The sequence below is a fragment of the Polypterus senegalus genome, chromosome 12 (genome assembly GCF_016835505.1).
Source record: "Polypterus senegalus isolate Bchr_013 chromosome 12, ASM1683550v1, whole genome shotgun sequence".
Classification (NCBI taxonomy): Eukaryota; Metazoa; Chordata; class Cladistia; order Polypteriformes; family Polypteridae; genus Polypterus; species Polypterus senegalus.
Window position 1 is genome coordinate 137282803 of NC_053165.1, and position 20908 is coordinate 137303710.

Below are 20908 nucleotides of genomic sequence, written 5' to 3' on the forward strand. Positions count from 1 at the left end.
TATCTGTCAAGCTTCTTTTGGAGCAGAGCTTGTAAACCACCTCTAACCCCACTCATCACAGAAGCCCCATCATAACACTGGCTAAGTATACTGTCAGCACTGTAGCCAGCATCAGAAAGGTGGAACAACATCTCAGAGGTGATGTACTCTGCATCAAGTTGTTACAAGTCAAGCAACCCAATAAGATGCTCCTCTGGCATGGAATTTCTGACAAACCGTATTATCACAGACTAATGTTCCACATTGCACCTATCCCTGGTCCCATCACTTTTGAGGCAAAACCCTGCAGAATCAGCACTTTCATATTTTTTCCTGACCTCTCCAAGCACCATGTCAGCCAGTGTTTGGATAATTTCATTTTGGATATCCTTAGATGTGTATTTTGCATTTTTTTGGGATACCCTTAGAAATGCTTGCTAGCTTCTCATCCTTCTTTAAGGTATATTCCATCAGTTTTAGAAAAATACCTGAAGCAATGTCATCATCATTACCCGCTGCATCATGTCTCAAGGTTTCTGCAGTCCCACGGAGCCCCAACTCATTTACACAGAGAAACCTTAGAGCACTACCAATACTCTTGACACAGTAATGTTTTTTTTCAAGTTGTGTTTTACCAACCAACATTGAATCCACAGTCCCCCCTGTGGCCTCTCTGCTTTTATGCTCAGTCCAGATGGTTGAAGCATGCACATGGTTGTGGCTGGACACATATCTCTTGAGCCCCTTGTCTCGATCAAGTGCTGCTTTCCAGTTGGTAAAACCAGTTAAGGTAAAAACTACATCCCTCTCATTAACAGTGCTGCCATATTTTCGACAGGGGAAACAGAAGCATGCATCCCGCACAACAGAGTACTCCAGCCATGGTCGTGTGCGGTACCAGGCAGGATTGAATGATCTTAATGTTGTACCACCAAATACACATTTGGGGTAACTACCTAGTATTGGCTGGGATAGTGTATTGCCATTTAAGTCACTGGGTAGCTGAGTGGGTTGTTTTGGGGCAGCAATTGTTGGCAGAGGTACAGGAGAAGCAGTGCCTGTTGATGCCACAGGAGTAGACATGCTAGCTGCGTCTCTGATGTACCAGCAGCAGCATCATTGCTACTGCTATTGGTACAGGCAGGAGCAGCGCCACACTTTTTAAAAGCTTGGAAAAAGGATGCATCTCACAGCATTAACTTTCCCTTTGTGAGCTGCTGGAAGCTGGGGTGGAAAGTGAATAAGCTTTACTAAAATCGCTGTGATTGCATCAGTATATGAAACGAGAAAACTGTTGAGTGCAAACTAGTTGAAAGCTGGGGTAGGGCTTTGTGTCAGGGTCTGACAGACAGACACGGGTCCTCCAGTCGGCTCTATGTAGTGGTGGTGCTTGTGGGATCGAGAAAGAAACACTTCTCTACCAGACTGAAACTGTGAGAAGAACACTGGACTAGTCCCCCATTGACTGTACAAATATAGATGTATTTTTTAGTTGTTGTTAATTATCTCACGAGTCGCTGTAATTGATGACAGAGATTTGCTGCTTCCTCAAAGCCTCTTGCCGTTGCGCAGCTCATTTTGCTCTGCCCTGCCTACTGAGAAACCTGACACCGGGTCATTTGCATACTAACAGTGATTGGATGTTTAGCTGGGGGGAGGGTGAGTGGGGGATCTCTGCCGAGTTCTGTGTGAGCCTGCGGACAAAAAAAGCACGGAGGGAAAGAGCGAACAAGAGGTCAAACCTATCATCTCATTTGTGCCTTTTCCAGTGGATTTTTCAGCTACTGTAGTAAATCTTGTCCATATTCAGTTTGTGGGCAATCTATTATTTTCTTTCTAAACCTCTAAAAGTTTGATTTAAGGGGGCAGGACGTTTATTTAAGGGGGCATTGCCCCCTCTTGCCCCAGCGTAGAGCCGGCCCCGTTAAGTCCTGGGGTGCACTTGGTTGATCTCCTCTGCACAGTTTCAAGTACTGCTTTTCTTGCACTGTGGTGACCAGAGCTGCACACAAGATTCCAGATGTGGTCTCACTAGTGTGCATTATATAGGCTGAGCAGAATGCCCCTTAATTTACTGTGTATTCAACAGTTTTAATAATATAACCTAACATTTTATTTGACCTTTTAATAGGAGAGATGAAGTTTCAATGTAACAGGAACCAAAGCATAGGGAGAAAGTGTGTACATTGCAACAGGTACACATGTCGTAAATGTAGGAAGGCCTGTCCTTGCGTGTGTGAACTGTTAACATTTGAATTTGATGATTGCATATGGTGCTGAACTGACCTCTCTGTACTATTCTTTCCGCTGCATATACTGGAGTACAAAAGAACCAGCCCCATACAGTCACGTGGACAGTGGCAAGATTGGGGGAAAAAAAAAAAACACATGCAGTCACTGATTACAAGCGCAAGATGTTATGCGAATGAATATGAATAATATGAATAATGTTGTATCCGTGCCACAATGTTTTCCGAAATGTACTATACAGGTCATAAAACAAATTATTCCAAATATCATATATTCCTATGTCTCAGTTTTTTTTTTTTTGACATCATAGACCATAAGGTGTATACTAATTCAGCGTGAGCAGGAACACTCAATAAAACTGAATTAAAAAAAATCAAGTGACGGTGAGATACGAAGATGGCAGATTCACCAGTGTTTGTGTCAGCTTTTATCCCTCCAGATTAGAGAATGTCCAGTTCCATTGCCTTAGAACACCACTCACATCTATAGTTACTCCCAGTTTCAAATAAAAACTAACAGCGTCAGATCCCATTGGGTGGGGGGTGGTAGTATGTATCGTGATCATGACTGAGAGAATAAAAGTGAAAAAAAAAGGTAACTTTAAAAAGTCCTATAAATTTACATGGTCTGTTACAGATGCAAACCAAATGTATGTGTATACTGTATAATATTAACAATAAAAGCAGCTCACTACTGAAAATGGTAAATATTAAGAAGCAGGGGGGATCGAATCAGGGGACTCTTGATTACAAGTCAGCAAATCTTACCGCTACGCCATGGAAGCTGTTGTATTGTCCTTGAACCTTTTGTGAAAGTGTTTAGTTGATCTTTGGACTTCAGGCTTCATACATTATATAGTTTATGCCTACATTTTGTCATTCACTACTAAAATATGAAAAATGTTTCTGTTTTAAAAATGTGTTTACACAGATTATTGTAGAAACGGAACACACATGAAATGCATGTGTTTCAAATAACAATCTATTATTTCCACTCTAAAACTCCAGCACTTCACTCCCAGATAATCAATCAAGGCATGAGCTGGGAGAACACTGTGCACGTTCTGCAGCTGTGGGGGGATGGAATAGTAGGCTGCTTGCTGCTTGTCTTTCTCAGCACATTTACAGGACAAAAGACACCGACGGAGAGGTGCGAACGGATTTAAGGTGGGCTGGATCTACGAGTTTTTTCGTTGGCTCTGGTAATTCTAGTGTTAAGTCAGTGGGTAAATGATGTTATATACTATTTGAAATTGGAAAAAACTCAAATTCTCACTTAGAGGATCTGTGCAGAACTATTTCAAAACTTGGCAGGATCTAATCAATAACATTTTAGAATAAACATTTAAATTGAGGAAGCGGATTATCTCCCCTCTTTTTTGCTCTAATTATTTTGATTACTTTATTTATTTACATATTTTTACTATTATTAAAGTTTTACACTGCTGGCATAGTTCTCTTTCTCATGGGTGGGAACTGATTTGTTTCAAACCTAGTTTTGTTAAACGTGACTTGCTTGTATGAAATGTTATTTGATTTTAATTAAATTAATAAAATGTTTAAAAAAAAATAATAATTTTTTAGAATCCTAGTTCCCTATGACCCTATGATAGGATATAGCGGGTTGGAAAATGACTGACTGACTGAGATTCCCAGTTTCTGAGCTCATCTATAACTCCTTGTAAGTATGCTGTTAAATCAAACTGACATAGCACATTTGTCTTTTCCTTCTCTTCAAGCACAGTGTAATTCTATAAGAAAAAGCTCACTTCTAATGGAGAAACTGGACATAAGGCGAGAGGAGGAGAACACAGGTGTGGGTGGTACATGCATGCGCTATGGGATCTTGTCAAACGCTTGTATCCAGATGATGTATCAGAAACAGAAGTACATCTTAGCAGATGGTAAGCTGCATACATTCGTGTCACTCAGTTAGCAGTAAACCTGTCTGTCTTACTGACACACCCCTATATCAACCTTCTGTAATATCTCAATTTTCTTGCACAATTGATAATGTGACATACTATTATTTCTTTTATTTTCTCTGTTTTTCAGTATGGAATCTGTGGCTGTATATGACTGTATATGATTTTTTAAACCATGAAATTCATCTCAATTAAATAAATAAAGGAAAAACCAATAAGATTCAAGAGACAACTGATGCCTCAGATCTGTATTGGGTATTGTTTCCAGTAACTCTCTGAATGAAATGCAAATGCAACTGGAAGGAAATGGGCCACCCTGCACACAATAAATCCCCATCACCAAGTTCTACACTGCCATCTTGCAAATACCATAAAATGAAGTGGATTTTTCTTTATGCATTGATATCTTTCAATAGACTACTGTAAAGTCAGGCAAGGTCATGTATCCAGAAGGGGGCGCACACTTCCTGAGAATGGGTTTGTTAGTGACTGCAACATCTTGCATAACCAACATATAATTGTATAAATTATAAATTAATTTTATAGAAATAAAAATAAAAGACTATATCCCTCTCCAGTGATGGGGCAGTGATGTTATGCTACAGAACACAAAGAATCAAGCAGAAGAAATACTTAGCTTCAGTTTGATGTCTACTTACAGTGCAAAATATAAGCCCAGGTCTCCTAGGAAGCTGGGTTCATCAATTTTGGCAGTGAGGAAGGCATTTTAGGTACAGGTGGCGACATTATCCATCTATCCATTCATCCATCCATCCAAGTGTAGGTGAGCTTCCAAGTTCAGGGCAAATGGCTGAGCTTTTATATGTTCTCTATAGTTCAGGCTTCCTGAAACACGAGCATGCAATCTCCAAATATGAGTACACTTTTTTACTGGCATAGCATGCCAAGACATAAGCACCTGGTCACTTCAATCCATAAACTGAGAATTGGGCACATCTCCCTTCCTTTAATAGTCTATCTGAGCTGTTGTTCCCTCTTGTCTCTTTTCATCTCTTGGCCAGGTTGCTCTCTCTGTCAGCTGGATTGCATAGCTTGGATAGTTTCTACTGCACTGATTTATGGCTTTCAGTTTGTATAATAGCAGGTACACAGAAATAAACTTCATGGATCACAGTGACATACTTCAAACCATTGGCTACAGGTCAGAACCAAATAACAGGTTGCCGTACACTGTCCTGGATGGGAGCTCTTTTGAAAAACTTACTGGCAGGGATGTCAGAAGTGGAAATAATGTAAGGATGGCTGGGAGTAAATACTGCAGGGATGATAAACAGAATGGCCAAAAGTATGTGGGCAGCCCTTTAAATCACTGTGTTCAGGTGCTTCAGTCACAGCTATTGTGAACAGGTACATAAAAGCAAGCAATCTCCATTGACAAACACTGCCAGCAGAATGAGTCATACTGAAGAGCTCAGTGACTTTAAATGTGGCGCTGTCATTGGATGCCATGTACATGAAATTTCTGCTCTGTTAGACTTGCCCCGTTCAACTGTAGGAGCAATAACAGTTCTGTCATGAAGTGGTAGATCAGGTGTATAGTGCACAAAAATCATCTATCTTCTGTACCATCACTAATAACAGACTTCCAAACTGCCTCGAAAAGCTACATCAACACAAGAACTGTGAGTGTGGAGCTTCATGAAATGGGTTTCTAGGAAGTGAGGAGGTGGAGTAAAATGATTTTAGAAGGAGTGGATACCATTCCCTTTAAAAACCGGCCAAGTTCTGGTACAGGTGCTTACATAATGTACTCCTATTCTCAGGTCAAGCAGATGACTGTAGGGGAGTCAACAGCTTAATGGCTCAGGGACAGAATGCTCGCCAGTTTGTTGGTATGGCACTGCATTTTTAAAATGTCACCTTACTAGATTGCTGGGGGGAAACAGTTTATTACCGGGGTGTATGGGTACTGAGACAATATAAAGTGTTTTATTCAGCCATCTTTTCTCATCTACAGATGACAGCTTGGCTCCACTGATGAACTGAACCATTTTGAGTACTGCTGCAGGGCCCTGCAATTGCCATAGTGTAGTGGATATACCACACTGTGAGGCAGACGGTCAGTAAGCTCCTCACTGTGCATCGGTTTCATTAAGGCTACAATTGTCTTCTTGGTTCTGCTGATTTGGAGGGACAGATTCTTGTTATTACACCATGCAATGAGATGTCTGACCTCTATACCCTATAGACTTGGGGGTGGCCAGCTGCGATCCTGGAGAGCCGCAGTGGCTACTGGTTTTCATTCTACTTTCTTAATTAGTGACTAGTTTTTGGTCCTAATTAACTTAATTTAATTTAATTGATATTTAATACTCGGACACTTTAAAGCAGGGCTGAGCATCGTCAGTCCTGGAGGGCTGCAGTGGCTTCAGGTTTTTGTTCCAACCCAATTGGTTCATTAGAAATCATTCATTAGTGATGAATAATTACTTGCTCAGTGACATTTTTGTGCTTCATTTTAGCTGTCTCAGTTTTTAAGATGTTCATCCCTTAATTGGTTCTTTTAGTCTTAAAAAGCTGTATTCATTGTTTTAACTGCTCTTTATCAGCAATAAGATGCACATGACAAAGGAACCACCAGTTTTCCATCCAGTTGTCTCCATTTCCACCCGTGTTTATACATTATTCACTATTTGGATTAATTAAGTAATCATAAGGAAACTGAAGATAAAGTGAAGAACTGAAAATTACTCATCCATTTTAGGTTTAAGATCACTTGAATTAAACATGTAATCATTAGAAAGGAAAAAAAACAACCTATGATTTAAGAATAAACTGAAATGGTGGGGTTAAAACACTAACAAGACATGAAATTAAATAAGAACTGGTATTGGTGAGGATTGGCTGCACTGCAGCTCTCCAGGATTAGAGATGGCCACTCCTGTTATGGACACTATTGTCAATTGCTTGAAATTAGATTGACTAATAACGTTCTTTAAGAAACATAATATTCTGTATAATTGTTCCTGTGTTTAAAGTTAGGCAACCCGACAGTCTGAGCTCTACCGGTTAGCAAGTCCTGAATCCAGTTACAAAGGGTAAAGTTCAGTCCTAGGGCACCGAGCTTCGCTACTTATCTCAGGAGGGTGGTGCGAGAGGCCCAACTACAATCAATAAATAGAATTCTTCTCTATATGCATGACAATAATGACCCCACTAGCCTAGAAGAAAAGTGAAGGGTTATTGCTGCATGGTTGGCTGTTGAAATTGAACCTCTTTTGGGACTTTAGGCACAACTGTCAAAGAGATGCAACAATGATGGACTTGGCCAACCTATTGTACTTCATGGTAATCATAGCGAGTGCCAAAGATCAGTAGTCATTCAATTACTGTAGATTTCTCAGTGCCAAAACAATTACCTTAAATAAAGAAAGTGAGGAATGGTATATGAGCAAGGGACATACTGAAAATGTTAAGGAAGATGTCTGCCAGCTGATCAGCACATTTGTTATCCATAAGCAGTGACCTTCCATTAATGCATAGAGCAGATATTGTTTTGCTCCCAAAACTCCTGTGTAGCATATTGAAAAGACCAACCAATTTGGCTTTAAGAGGAACCACTCGACTGAGACAGCTCTACTGGGGTCGACACAGCTACAACTTACTAGAGCTACTAGAGCAACTTACTAGAGCTACTAACATGTCATCAGTCCTGATCCTACTAGATCTCTCCTCTGCCTTCAACATGGTCAACCATGACACCCTTCTTGTCACCCTCTCAGACCTTGGCATCATTGGGACTGCTCTCAGATGGTTAGGCAGATCCTACAGTGTGTCCTGGCAAGGAGAGTTGTTAAAGGCACAACAGACATGTACAGGTGTGTCCCAAGGATCAGTGCTGGATCCTTTACTTTTCTCTCTCTGCACACCACTTCGCTGGGGTCCATCATCCAATCCCATGGTTTCTCACATCACTGCTATGCGAATGATATACAGCTGTACCTGTCTTCCCTTCTGAAGGACAATACAGTATCAGCTAGAGTCTCTGCATCTCTTACTGATATCTCAACCAAGATAAAGGATCACCATCTAAAGCTCAACCTGACAAAAACTGAGCTTCTTGTCATCCTGACTAACACCGGCCAAGTGAGTATGCAGCCTTGCGGTGGTGATTGATATCTTTTTCTGACCACATTTCTACTGTTTCTCAGTCATGCAGGTTCACGCTATATAACATCTGTAAGATCAGACCTTATCTGACAGAGTATGCAGCACAACCTCTGGTCCAGGCTTTGGTCTTGTTGTATCTAAGCTACTGCAACTCGCCTCTCAGGTGGTCCAGAATGCAGTCTTGTATTTAACCAGCCGAGATGGACGCATTGTCAGTCTTTTCTTAATGTCGCTACATTGGCTCCCAGTAGCAACTCGCATTAAGTTCAAATCCCTGACACTTGCCTACAGAGTAGTCATTGGGCCAGCACCTGCGTATATGGAGGAACTGGTGAGGTGCTGTGCTCCTTCTCACCCACTCAGCTCTGTCAGTGAACAGTGCCTGGTGATGCTGTGGTATCAAGTCTCAATCCAGACTCTTTTCCATGTTCAGTTCCTAGTTGGTGGAACGAGCTGCCCACCTCCATCCGAATTGCTGACTCCCTCAATGTCTTTAAGAGGCAATTGAAAACCCACTTGTTCTGTGAATATCTGTCTGATTGATAAAAAAATTATTCTCTGTGATATTTTATATTTCTGGTTAATTTGTTGTAGGCTAACTTTAACTGCTTAATTGGTTGAAATCCATGATTGTATATTTATTAGTCATTACATATTTTTCATTTGGGACAATCAACTTTTGTTACCTTTCCTACTACACAAGCTGAACAAACAGGCCCTAGTGTGATGTTACTCGATTATGTTTACCTCTTTTGTAAGTCACTGTGGATAAAAGCGTCAGGCAAGCAAGTAAATGTAAATGTAAATATTAATAAAAATATCCATACGCTAGTCGATTGAGTGATGGGGCTTCTTGGCACTCACTGCTTCACAGGAGACCCCAACCCTGGTCAACAATTGCGTGTCCTAGAGATTGTGACAATTAACAGAGGACAACCCATCTCTCATGGCTCAGAATAATTAAAACTATTTGGAACTTACATATATGCTGTTCACATGCGCTAAGCACAAAAAAAAAAAAAGCGTAGCAGCATAGATGGCTGAAAATGTTTAAGATTTTAGAATTTTGAATTAGGGATACACAACCTGCATATTTACTTTTTATAAGGGCTGAATGAAACGTAATGAGACTGTCCCTGTTTCTCTTTCAGAGCGGTAGACATTGGAATGCTGCTTAGGTGTTGTGAATGGCGTACATCGACATGTGTGAACCTGCAGTTGGACCACCGTATTCTTCAGCATTCTGTGTTATCGAAATGGATGAAGAAGACATTCCTGTGAGAGTACCTTAACAGTTCATTATTATAAGGCTGTGTTATTTTTGTATTTGTTTTATTAAAATGTTTTATGATCAAAACACTTCCGACAAAAGACGACAGCAAATGTGGTGCTGTCAATGCTAATGAAAAATGTCTCTTAGAAAGGCAGGATGTGGTTGAATACAAAATCTACAATAACAAGGTAAAAAAATACAATACTGCACCATGTAATATTCACATGCAAATATCAATTAAATGTTGTGCTACTCAAGTAGAAATTGCCCAGTAAGTGTCAGTGTGTCTTTGTATATTTAGCACTTGCTTATATATGGTTAGCGTAAGTTCAAAAGGTACACAGAAAAGGCAGTGGCAGAAATTAAAGCAAAAGATGACAGGATTATGTCATTTGAATGCAACTTCTCCAGACTGACGTTTTGTTACTGCAGCGTTAAGAGGAAGATGAAATCCATTATCCCCTATTCCCATAAAATATTTAGCATGCTGCTTTCTAGCAGTGCAATTCTTCTTATACTGCTTGTCTCTTATAAAACAATGTATATAAAAGACTGTCATATTAAAATGTGGATAACTCGCTGTTTTTGGATGCAAATACTGATATATTAGCATTGTAAAAGATTCTTTATTTTCTCTTGAGTCTGAGCTTAAATATATATTTGTCCTTGAGGAAAAAACATCCTGTGCCAATGCCCATCTGCCCTGACAATAATGCTTGTTCACAGACCAACAATGACATCCTGAGACGTTATTGTTATTAGCTTTATTGTTTTAAGCTTTTTCAAGCAAACTTCCACAACAGGTAATATTTATTAAGCAAAATATCAGAGAAAAAAGTACAAGAATATAAAGCGTCTATAAAAAGTATTCACCCTCCCACTTGCAAGTTTTCACTTTTTATTGTTATACAACATTGAATCACAAACGATTTGACTTTTTTTTTAAATTGATCAACAGAAAAAGACTGTGCAGGTTCAAAGTGAAAACAGACCTGTATAAAGTGGGCTAAATTAATTACAAATATAAACAATAAAATCAACGATTGTATAAATATTCACCCTTTAATATAACCCCTGTCACGCACGCGTGAGTAGGAGACCGCGGACGGATCTTAACACGCTTGAGAAGACATTCACTGGCAGGGAGTGGCGGGGTACTAACCTTTCTCCTTTGCTTTCTTACAGAAAAAAAGACGCTCCGCCACCATAAGCCTAATTTTCCCGCAGCACGTTACTTCCGCCCTTCCTCCTCCATTGTTCCTGACGTCATCGATCCTATCTTCCCCCACGGTTCCTTCCCAGCATTCCTCCACTTCCGGCTTCTCCCTCATAAAATGGCCGCCGACGCCATTTTCGGCGTCGTGCATATGGACTGTTTGTGTTTATGTATTTTGACCTGAATTTTGTTTATTTACTGTGGATAATTTTACAGTATACTGGGCCGGAAACCCCAAACCTTTATGCTGTCTCCTTATTCGTCTTTTACACCCCCCTACCTCATAACCAGGAGAAGCAAACTGGCTTTAGACACCACAGAATTAGTTCAATGGAGACCACCTGTCCAGGGTTTCATTTGACTGTGGTCTAAATGCACCTGATCTGGAAGGGCCAACTTGTGGCGAGCCAGTACGGTGGCCTAACCTACACAATGAAGACAAAAGAACACCCTAAGCAACTCCATGAAAAGCACAAGAGCGGGGACGGAGACAAGAAAATATCCAAGTCACTGAATATCCTTGAAGTCCAGTTAAATCAATCATGAAAAATGGAAAGTGTATGGCATTGCTGTAAATCTGCTAGAGCAGGCCGTCCACCAAAACTAAACGATCACACAATAACAAGACAAGTGAGGGAGGCCACCAAGAGACCTCTGAGTACTCTGAAGGAGTTACAAGGTAGAGTGCCAAGACTGAGACTGTGCAGACAACAACTTTTGGCCAGGTGCTTCACCAGTTGGAGCTTTATGGCAGAGTGGTAAAAGAGAAAGACACTTTTATAACAGCTCACATGACATGTCAGCTACAGATTTCCAGAAGACACATGGGAGACTCAGAATCTTCTTCCAGCCTACTTCAATGTTCAGATGAGACCAAAGTTGAGTCTTTTAGCCATCAGACAAAATGCCTTGTTTGAACAGTGCACATTATGAGAAACACAGTGAATCATGGTGATGACAGCATCGGGCTGTGGACATGCTTCTCTTCAGCAGGCCCTGAAATTCTTGAGAGAGTGGAAGGGAAAAATCAATGCAGCAAAATAAAATCCTGGACGAAAACCTGTTGTAGTCTGTAAGAAACCTGCACCTTGCGAGAAGATTTGTTTTCCAGTTAGTCAACGACAACAAGCAGAAAGCCAAGGCTAAGATAGACAGATAGTGTCACACACATGCACATGGGAGGCAGCTAAAGGGCTCAAAAAAGGATAATTCCACACCGGACCAGGGAATAGCAGATGGCACTGTTCCTTTTTCTTTTTCCTCTGTGCAATGATCTACTCTGGGCATCTCTCTCCTAGGAGGATTTGTTTTGCCAATGTGCTATCCCTTTTACTTTTCCTCCTGCTGCTAATGCAGAAGCAATGCAAGCACATCGGCAAATCGAATCCTCCAAGGAGAGAGATGTCCAGAGTAGTTCCTTTCAGTTACCTGACACCTCTACATCTCAATTTTTTCTCTGACTATTTCAATAGTTTCCAGGACTCCTGGCTTTTTACAGCACGGGCTTACACAGCTAGTATTTTATAATTACTTAAGTTTGAAGGTTTTCATATTCACATTGATACTACATGTTACTCTATCTGGGTACTAATCTATTCCATCACCCTGCCAATATTGGGATCCTTCAGTGGTGCTAATGCAATTGCCAAGGTTTCTCTAATAACCAATCGGAATTAAGTATAAGCTACTGTATATAAGGACTAAACAATTTATCATTGGGAAAGCAACGGAATGGCAAGTGAAAAAGGGGCTTTGCAGTCATATGTGAAAAAATAATTTTGAAAAAGTTGTTTCAAGCAGTAATAGCTATTAGCAACACTGGAGAGGTCTTGACTGTATTTTTAAAGCAACGGTATCTTAAATTTCTAGCAAAAACTTGTAGAGAAAAGCCAAGCAAAATGACACCTTTTATTGGCTAACTAAAAAGATTACAATATGCAAGCTTTCGAGGCAACTCAGGCCCCTTCTTCAGGCAAGATGTAATACAGAAACTGAAGTTTCCTGTGTTTATATCCACACACTAGGACAAGAAACAACAATGGTAAATTTTTAAATGAAAACTCTTAAATGTAAAAAATTAATAGGTTAATTCACACACAAACTTCAAAGGACTTTGTTGGACAGTTATCTTATCTAAAGATCTTGACCATACATTGTTCTTCTATCTCCTGTTAAATTAATCTTAGCCTGAATGAACCTATTAATTTTTTACATTTAAGATTTTTCATTTAAAGATTTACCATTGTTGTTTCTTGTCCTAGTATGTGGATATAAACACAGGAAACTTCAGTTTCTGTATTACATCTTGCCTGAAGAAGGGGCCTGAGTTGCCTCGAAAGCTTGCATATTGTAATCTTTTTAGTTAGCCAATAAAAGGTGTCATTTTGCTTGGCTTTTCTCTACATTCATAATGGCTAACACGGTACAACAACCTAGTACAGCAAAAACTTGAAAATTTCTCGGCTTATACAGACCTCCCACTGTTTGCGTTATAGCGGCTGTGAAACATTCAGATTCTCACTGCCCGAAAACAGTAATTTGTTTATTTTATAACAAAGACCCCAGGAACACGCCCAGTTTTAATCTAGCTGAAATCAACCGACAGTAAAGAAAACGTTAAGCAAATAAAGAAAAAGGAAAAAAAGTAACACGTATGCAAAAGTCATCCCCAAAAGCCCTTACTGCAATAATTAAATTATCTAATGCAAAACAAAACATATTACGTACAAATCTACAACAACCACCGTAATACACAATCCAGATGCAGAGCCAGAAGCAGATTAGAGAGGATAAATGCACAGAAGTCCCAAGTGAACAGGTTTCAGTATAATATGTAAACTTTTGTCCTACCGTGATGGGGTGATCTTGTAGACTTGCAGGCGTTTGAAGATGTTTACCAGCTCTGAACAGACCACACGAAACATCATGCACAGGACAGAAACGCAAATCCAGACAACTGTAATCCAATATTGGGGAGAAGAGTTGAGACAGGGCAATTGAGCTTTTTTGCTGATTTCTTCTGGCAACCTTTACATTCCACACCACATCTTATTTCCCCCAGAAACAGCGCCCAAAGCTGACCAAAGATGAAGTACTACCGGGGCTGCTGGCATTTGTAGTTTCATTAAGCAGGACTGCCACAGTGTAAATGGTGAGGTTGCACAGTGGCACATGGGGTTGGCACTGGTGCAGGAAAGTTAGACTGAGTGGTGACACTAAACGGACTATCTGAGAGAGTGTAGTGCGGCTGTGTGTAGAAGTGGACACCACCCAGGAGTGTCTGATGCTGTCAAAGTGGGCTCCAGCCCTTTGTGACCCAACACTGGAACTAGTGGTTTGGAACACATAAAAAGAAGGGATAAATATACATCAAGTTGTTGAAAGGATGTTTTTTTTTTTTTGAAGAAATATTATCCATCCATCCAGCCATTATCCAAAACGCTATATCCTAACTACAGGGTCACGGGGGTCTGCTGGAGCCAATCCTAGCAGGAAACAAACCCCAGGCAGGGCACCAGCCCGCCACAAGAAATACTACAAAACACAAAATAATAAGCTTGAAATAAAAACAAAAATAATAATAGCACTTTAAACAAGGCATGGCGCAGTGCAGTCATGTTAACAGCATTCTTATGTGACTGATTTAAATTAAATGCTTTATTTATTCATATCTTTAATTACATGTAAGATCAAAACTTTTGTCTGTTTCTGATGTAAAACCTAATAAGTTGTAACTCTTGACAAGGCCTGTGATTAAATACAAGGTTCTGCAGAAATCTGGCCTCATGGCTTGTTGATGTTCACTGAAAATGATAAATACATGCAACGCTCTCTCATTTAAATCTGAATAAGGCATACAGCGTGTACAGAGCTATGTACAATCCATCTATTTCACAGTCCTGGTTAAAGTGTCTTTCTAGCAGTGTAATTGTCAGCCCTTTGCCACTACAGTCTTAGTGAAAGTTTGGCCTTTTCAGATTGTACATTCCTATAATGCCATTATTACATTACAATCTTGTTTTGTTGGTCTATTGATAATTTCATGGCAAATATTCTCTGTTCAGTCTACACAGAAATCTGTCTATTATGACGACATGCATTCTAACGTTTTCAGTCTGTACAACTGTCTTTAGGATCCTGAATTGCAGTACTCACAACTGAAAAACAGTTTTTATTTCATAGAGTTTTGCATTTATTTTATTCACTCCCTCCTTTATTGTGTATTAGTTTAATTGTCAGAGGTGACCCACAAAATTGGATCTCTAGTCGGTTAATCATGAGGAGACAGAGTACAGATAAGAGGAGAATGTTCCACATGGTGCAAGGTCAGCAGTGGAGTCTGTCCTTGGACCCTCATTATCTTCTCTGATTTATATTAATGGCATTGATTCTGAAATAGTTAGTAAACTTGTGATATCCACACATGGTAGAAAAACTGGAGAGATGGCAGACCCTGAGAAGGCATCGAAAAGAACCTGGACAACCTTCAGAACTGGGCAAACACCTGAAAAATCAGTTTAATGTAGGAAATTACAAAGTGCTGCACGTGGGCAAAAGGAGCATCAATTATAAATACAATGTGGGCGACACTGAGCTACAGGAAACAACCTCTGAACACAATATTCTCATCATTTAAGCAATGTGCAGAAATGATAAAAAAGGCAACTGAAATGTTAGGTTATATTGTTAAAAGTGTTGCATATAAAGGAAGTAATGTTACAGTATGCTCAGATTATAAAACACACTAGTGAGACGGCATCTGGAGTATTGTGTGCAGTTCTGGACACCACAATACAAAAAACACATAGCAGCAATTCAAGCTGTGCAGACGAGAGCAACCAAGTGCATCATGGGACTTAAAGACATGTACTACTGTGACAGACTCAGAGAATTACACCTGTTTAGTCTTGAGCAGAGGAGACTGTGTGGGGACCTCATCCAGGTCTACAAACCCTCAAAGGCATTGATAAAGCAGATCCAGCAACATTCTTTCAGCTTATGGGTGAATCACGTACTCCAGGACAACATTTAAAACTGAAGCCAGGAAGCACTGCTTTATGGGAATCTGGAACAAACGACTGAGTCATGGAATTGAAGCAGAAACCATGCCAACCTTTAAGAAGAATCTGGATGAGATATTAGCTAAACATGCAGGCCTGATGGACTGAATGGTCCCCTCTTGTTTGTCAAATTTCTTAGTTCTAAGGTAAAGCTGTGAAATTATACAAAGTTAAATTATGAATACTCATATAAGAAGTAAATATTTGAATATATTCAAATACAGGTTAAAAGTATAAAGTGCTACTAGATGTACATTTGCATTTAAAATGTCTTTGAATAATAATTCCTTTTTATAGGAATTTTTGCTTTTTTGTTCACCGTGCATCTGCCAAGCACACAGTAATCAATACTTAATACTAACACAGCCTTCACAAAAATATGCATTAAAAGTGACACGATCAAAGAGATGAGTGGAACAAGGACGCTTCAAACGCCAGTAATGCACATAACGAAACCCCTTATTACTTTAGTCCCCGTTTCCCTGACAACTCCTCCAGCCCTCCTCTCTGCTATGTGCCTTTCTGGTTCTTGGAGGCAAAAGAGGTGAAGTCAGTGTCCACCTCTATTTTATACACTGTAAGTTGAGGCATGGTGAGTCTATTCTTATTTCACAAAAGGAATTACTGAATGTGTTAAATGTTGCATTGTAACACTTTATAAGTATTCTCCCTTCATATTTTTAGGCAGCAAACACTTGATCATTAAAAATAATTTAAAATTTAATTTATCATCATGCTAAATTCATTATCTCAACCCATCATTTATGTATTTATTTTAGTAGTGAAAGACAAGGCTAAGGGTATCTCAAGCAAAGTTAATCAAACGGTTTACGAGGTGTGGCAGAAAAGTAATGAGACTGGCAACACTGCAAGCGATCTGGCAACGCTGCGCTGTTGTCCTTGATAGAGCACGTGTATCAGTTCCCTCCCATAGCTCAGTGCAAGTTTCAACTCCTTCCGTTAACTACGTGATTTTTGTGACTGCTATTAGCGAAGTTGTGTTTGTGTTGTGCGTCACGCAAAATGGAACACCGGAATTTGGAGCAACGTTGTGCCATTAAACGGCAAGTGTGACGTTTGAAAAGTTAAAACAGGCCTATGGGGAACATTCTTTATCCCGAGCTCAAGTTTTTCGCTGGCACAAATCATTTTTGGAAGGAAGAAAACATGTTGAAGATGAACACCGTTCAGGGAGGACTTCAACTTCGAAAACCAATGAAAACATCGAACGTGTGAACACTCTTGTGAGATCAGACCGTCATTTAACATTAAGAATGTTGAGTGAACAATTAAATTTGAACAGATTTACCGTTCATCAAATTTTGACTGAACATTTGCACATGCGAAAGGTCTGTGCCAAAATGGTGCTGAAAAACTGCCCTCTCCATAACAGAATTTTTGACCTCAAAAGGCATTCCTGTGGTTCCCCAGCCCCCTTATTCACTTGACCTCAGTCCGTGTGACTTTTTCCTTTTTCCTAAACCGAAAAATGTCCTCAAAGGACGTCATTTCGGGACTTTAGAAAACATCCAAGAGTGTAACTGACATGCTGAAGACCATACGGGTTGAAGACTTCCAGCGCTGCTACCAACAGTGGGAACAACGTCTCCATCGGTGTGTAGCTGCCCAAGGGAACTACTTTGAAGGGGATAACATTGATGTTTGAAAAAAATAAAAAACTTTGGTAAATAAAAAATCAGTCTCATTACTTTTCTGCCACACCTCATAATTCTTTAACCTTCATTCAGTCGTCATTTTAGTTTGCATTATATAAGACTTAAGCAGCAGATCTGAACATGAAAACATGAGTAACAAGAATTGCAAAGCGCACAAAGCCATCTGAAAATCCCAGCTGCTCAGGGTCTGTTCAAATGCCAGTATTATTACAGAGCCCGATGAAACATGGAAGTGCAAGGATGGGGTATTAAAGTCACCAAAATGTGCATTACTTTAATGGGACACCATAAAAGCCTACTTTTTCAAACTGAAAGGATGAGTCTTTGTATAAGTTAAAGATTGAAGTAATAAAAATATCTATTAAGAGAAACACCGAATTAAACATTATGAATCTAAATTGAATAACCTTTAAAATTAGGGAAATAAAAAAAATGCTAAAACAAAGAAGCTTTCAATAGGAATAGAGTGCCTAGTTGTTCATTTAAACACTAGAAGAAGCATCATAATACTTTTATTTCTGTAAAAAGTGTGAATTGTTAGAAAATAAAAAAAATCAACTTGGTGAAAAAATAGGGTACCAACTCCTTCTACATGCAGAGTAATCTCCAGCAAGAACATGGTCTCCTTCTGAACATAAAAACCTTGTGCCACAGGAAAATCTAATATTGCAGCACAGGTCAGTTTAGAAGGACCACAGACTGTACAACTATTTCCTCTTCTTTATATTATATGACACACTAAGCAGGCTCCATTACTTAGTGTGTTTCTTTTTTTTCTTTTTTATCTTTCCAAAAATGAAGCACTGGCAAGCACTTTCTTCTGCTCTGTCCCCCTTAGCACCCTTCATATTCATTTCACCCCTTAGTAGATGAGCTGCTGGTTATATTTGCTATTAAATAATTTGTGTTTGGCACTCGACATTAGACATCTGTATCTGAAATTTGATACAATATTTATAAACTAGGGAAAGGAACTCATCAGCTGGCAAAAAAATAAAAATATAAGATTCTTGCAGCCACTAGAGCTTAAGACACAATTATAACATGAAGACGCTTAACCAAAAAAAAGTGAGCACCTACTTTATTTGCCTTTTCTTCCTATTCACTGTGTATTCACCAAGAAAATCATCTTCTCATAGTCAGTCTGCATTGTCCACTTCCTGTCCCATGCTCTAATTTCTTTTCAGTCCATAATTACTTGTGATGAGGCACACTTTATGGAGCTGATTCTTTTAGAATCCTGCAACAAAAGAAAGATTTTATTATGATACTCAAACATACTGTACTAATGGGGCATGACACAACATGTGCACTGCAATCCCTATTGATGTTTAGAAGAAGCATCAAGATTCATTTTCACAGAATTTGTATTTAGTCTACCTACACGACAAGCAGGACTCATCATGACATGCAGACATTTGGAAAAGCAAAGCAAAATCATAGAGTATGAAAAGAGAATGAAACGTAGCTTGCAGAATAACACACAGCAGAATGAAAGTAAAACTGAAAAGTGTTTTGTGTTGCCTTAAAGTGCTTTTGGGACTGTGTATTGCCTGTGGGGTTCAAGGGGAAGACGTGCCCCACAGGTGAAGAAAAATAAAAGATCTTAGTGTTTAACATGTGCCTCAGTGTGTGTCTGCATTGGGTTGAGCGCTATATAGCGTCCATATCACACTATGTTGCATTACGCACCACTACTTGGTGTATATATTCAAGAAGAGGGAGCTCCGCACGAGCAAATGTTTTATACATATACATGCACTGAAGTGAACACTGGGAAAGAAGAATTCATTTGCATTAAATTAACTTCACAATTCCTTAGAATTAGCCGACGTCGTTGCAATACGTGACTCATGCTTTATGAAGACATGGCCGAAAATATCAGTACATTTTCAACTCACAATGTTGACTGAACTATATTGAAAACTGGAATAGACAAAAGTGTTTGGTATCCAGCCATTCCTTATGGTATTTTTAATAGATTTTAAACTGCAATTTTGATGCATGACCAAACATGTTATTTTAAATAATAAAACAAATGAAAAGGGCATGGAGAAAAAACAATCGGTACCCCTAACGTAATATTTTGTAGGACAGCCTTTGGAGACAGTAACTACCATTGAGTGCTTTCTGCAGCTCTGAATAAGATCTGAACGCTTTTGATAAGCAGTTGGCCCACTGTTCTCGAGCAACCTGTACCATTTCTCTCAGGTTCATTGGGCGCCTTCTCTCAAAACTTTCCACAGTTGTTTAATGGGATCCGGATCAGGAGTCAGAGCAGGTCACTTCAGAATTATCTAATGTCTCCTTCTGTTCCATTCTTGGGTGCTTTTTGAGGTTTGTTTCAGGTTGTTATCCAGCTGGATGATCCATGCCCTGTGACTGAGGCACAGCTTTCTGACACTGGGCTACAGGTTTCATTCCAAAATACCCTGATAGTGTTCAGATTTCATTGAGGCCTTGAAATACTTAAGGTCCCAAAAGCAGCAACGCAATCCCATAAAAAAATCACTGAACCTGTACCATGTTTCACAGTAAGGATGGTGTTCTCTTCTTTGAAAACTGTGTTTTAGTTCCTATGTACACAGAGACGGTGTGATTAACAGAAAGTTTTAATTGTGTTACATCTGTCCAAAGGACATTCCCCCAAAAATCTTTGGCTTAGCAAAATACATATTTTGGCAACTTCCAGTAGGGCTTTTGTGGGTCTCTCTCTCTCTCTCTTAGAAATGTAGAAATGGGTTTTCTAGCATGGAGTCTGTTTTCATGCATACAGCGATGGATGGAGCAATTTGAAATTGTTGCACCTTGACCTCAAAGCGTAGCTCAGTCCTGTTTTCTAAGTTTTTCTTTGCTTTTTCTCCTCCACTGGAACACTCATCAATCTTGTGTGAACTTTATTTGGGCAGCCATGTCCAGGGATGTTGGCTACAGGCCTCAAATGTCTTGATAATGTTGGCAAACACTCATCACAGGAACATCAAGCTCTTTGAGGTTGATTTTGTAGCCTTTACATGGACCACGCTTGGCCTTTACTGTCTTTCTTACCACCTGAGACGATTACTTTTACATGTTTAGTGTGATGCACAATAACACAAACTAGTTAAAATGGCTGAATGAGTGAAGAAACGTTCAGACACAAACATGTTACTAATTCAAGGAGATTAACCTCTTTAAAATATCACTCCAATACAATTATTTCACACAACATCTAAACGGCCCCAATAATTTTGTCCAGGCCATTTTGGCATATCATTGCAGAATAAGCAAAAGTAAAATATTTTCTTAGATTTTTTTTGTTCTGTTCCACCACAAACCATTGAAATGTATGTACAGATCAGACTTTCAACACTTTTCAGAAATAATGGTGCATTATTTGAATACAATAATAGTTTAAGC

General features: G+C 39.4%; 1 protein-coding gene across 2 annotated transcripts in view; it reads right to left on the minus strand.

Annotated features, from left to right (window-relative positions):
* The window catches only part of otud7a (OTU deubiquitinase 7A), a 539312-nt gene that overhangs the window by 255568 nt on the left and 262836 nt on the right, over positions 1-20908 (minus strand). For both annotated transcript variants that reach the window (XM_039773581.1, XM_039773580.1), the window contains one exon: positions 18590-18749. The gene's annotated coding sequence lies outside the window, so the exon portion shown is untranslated. The remainder of the gene's footprint in view (positions 1-18589; positions 18750-20908) is intronic.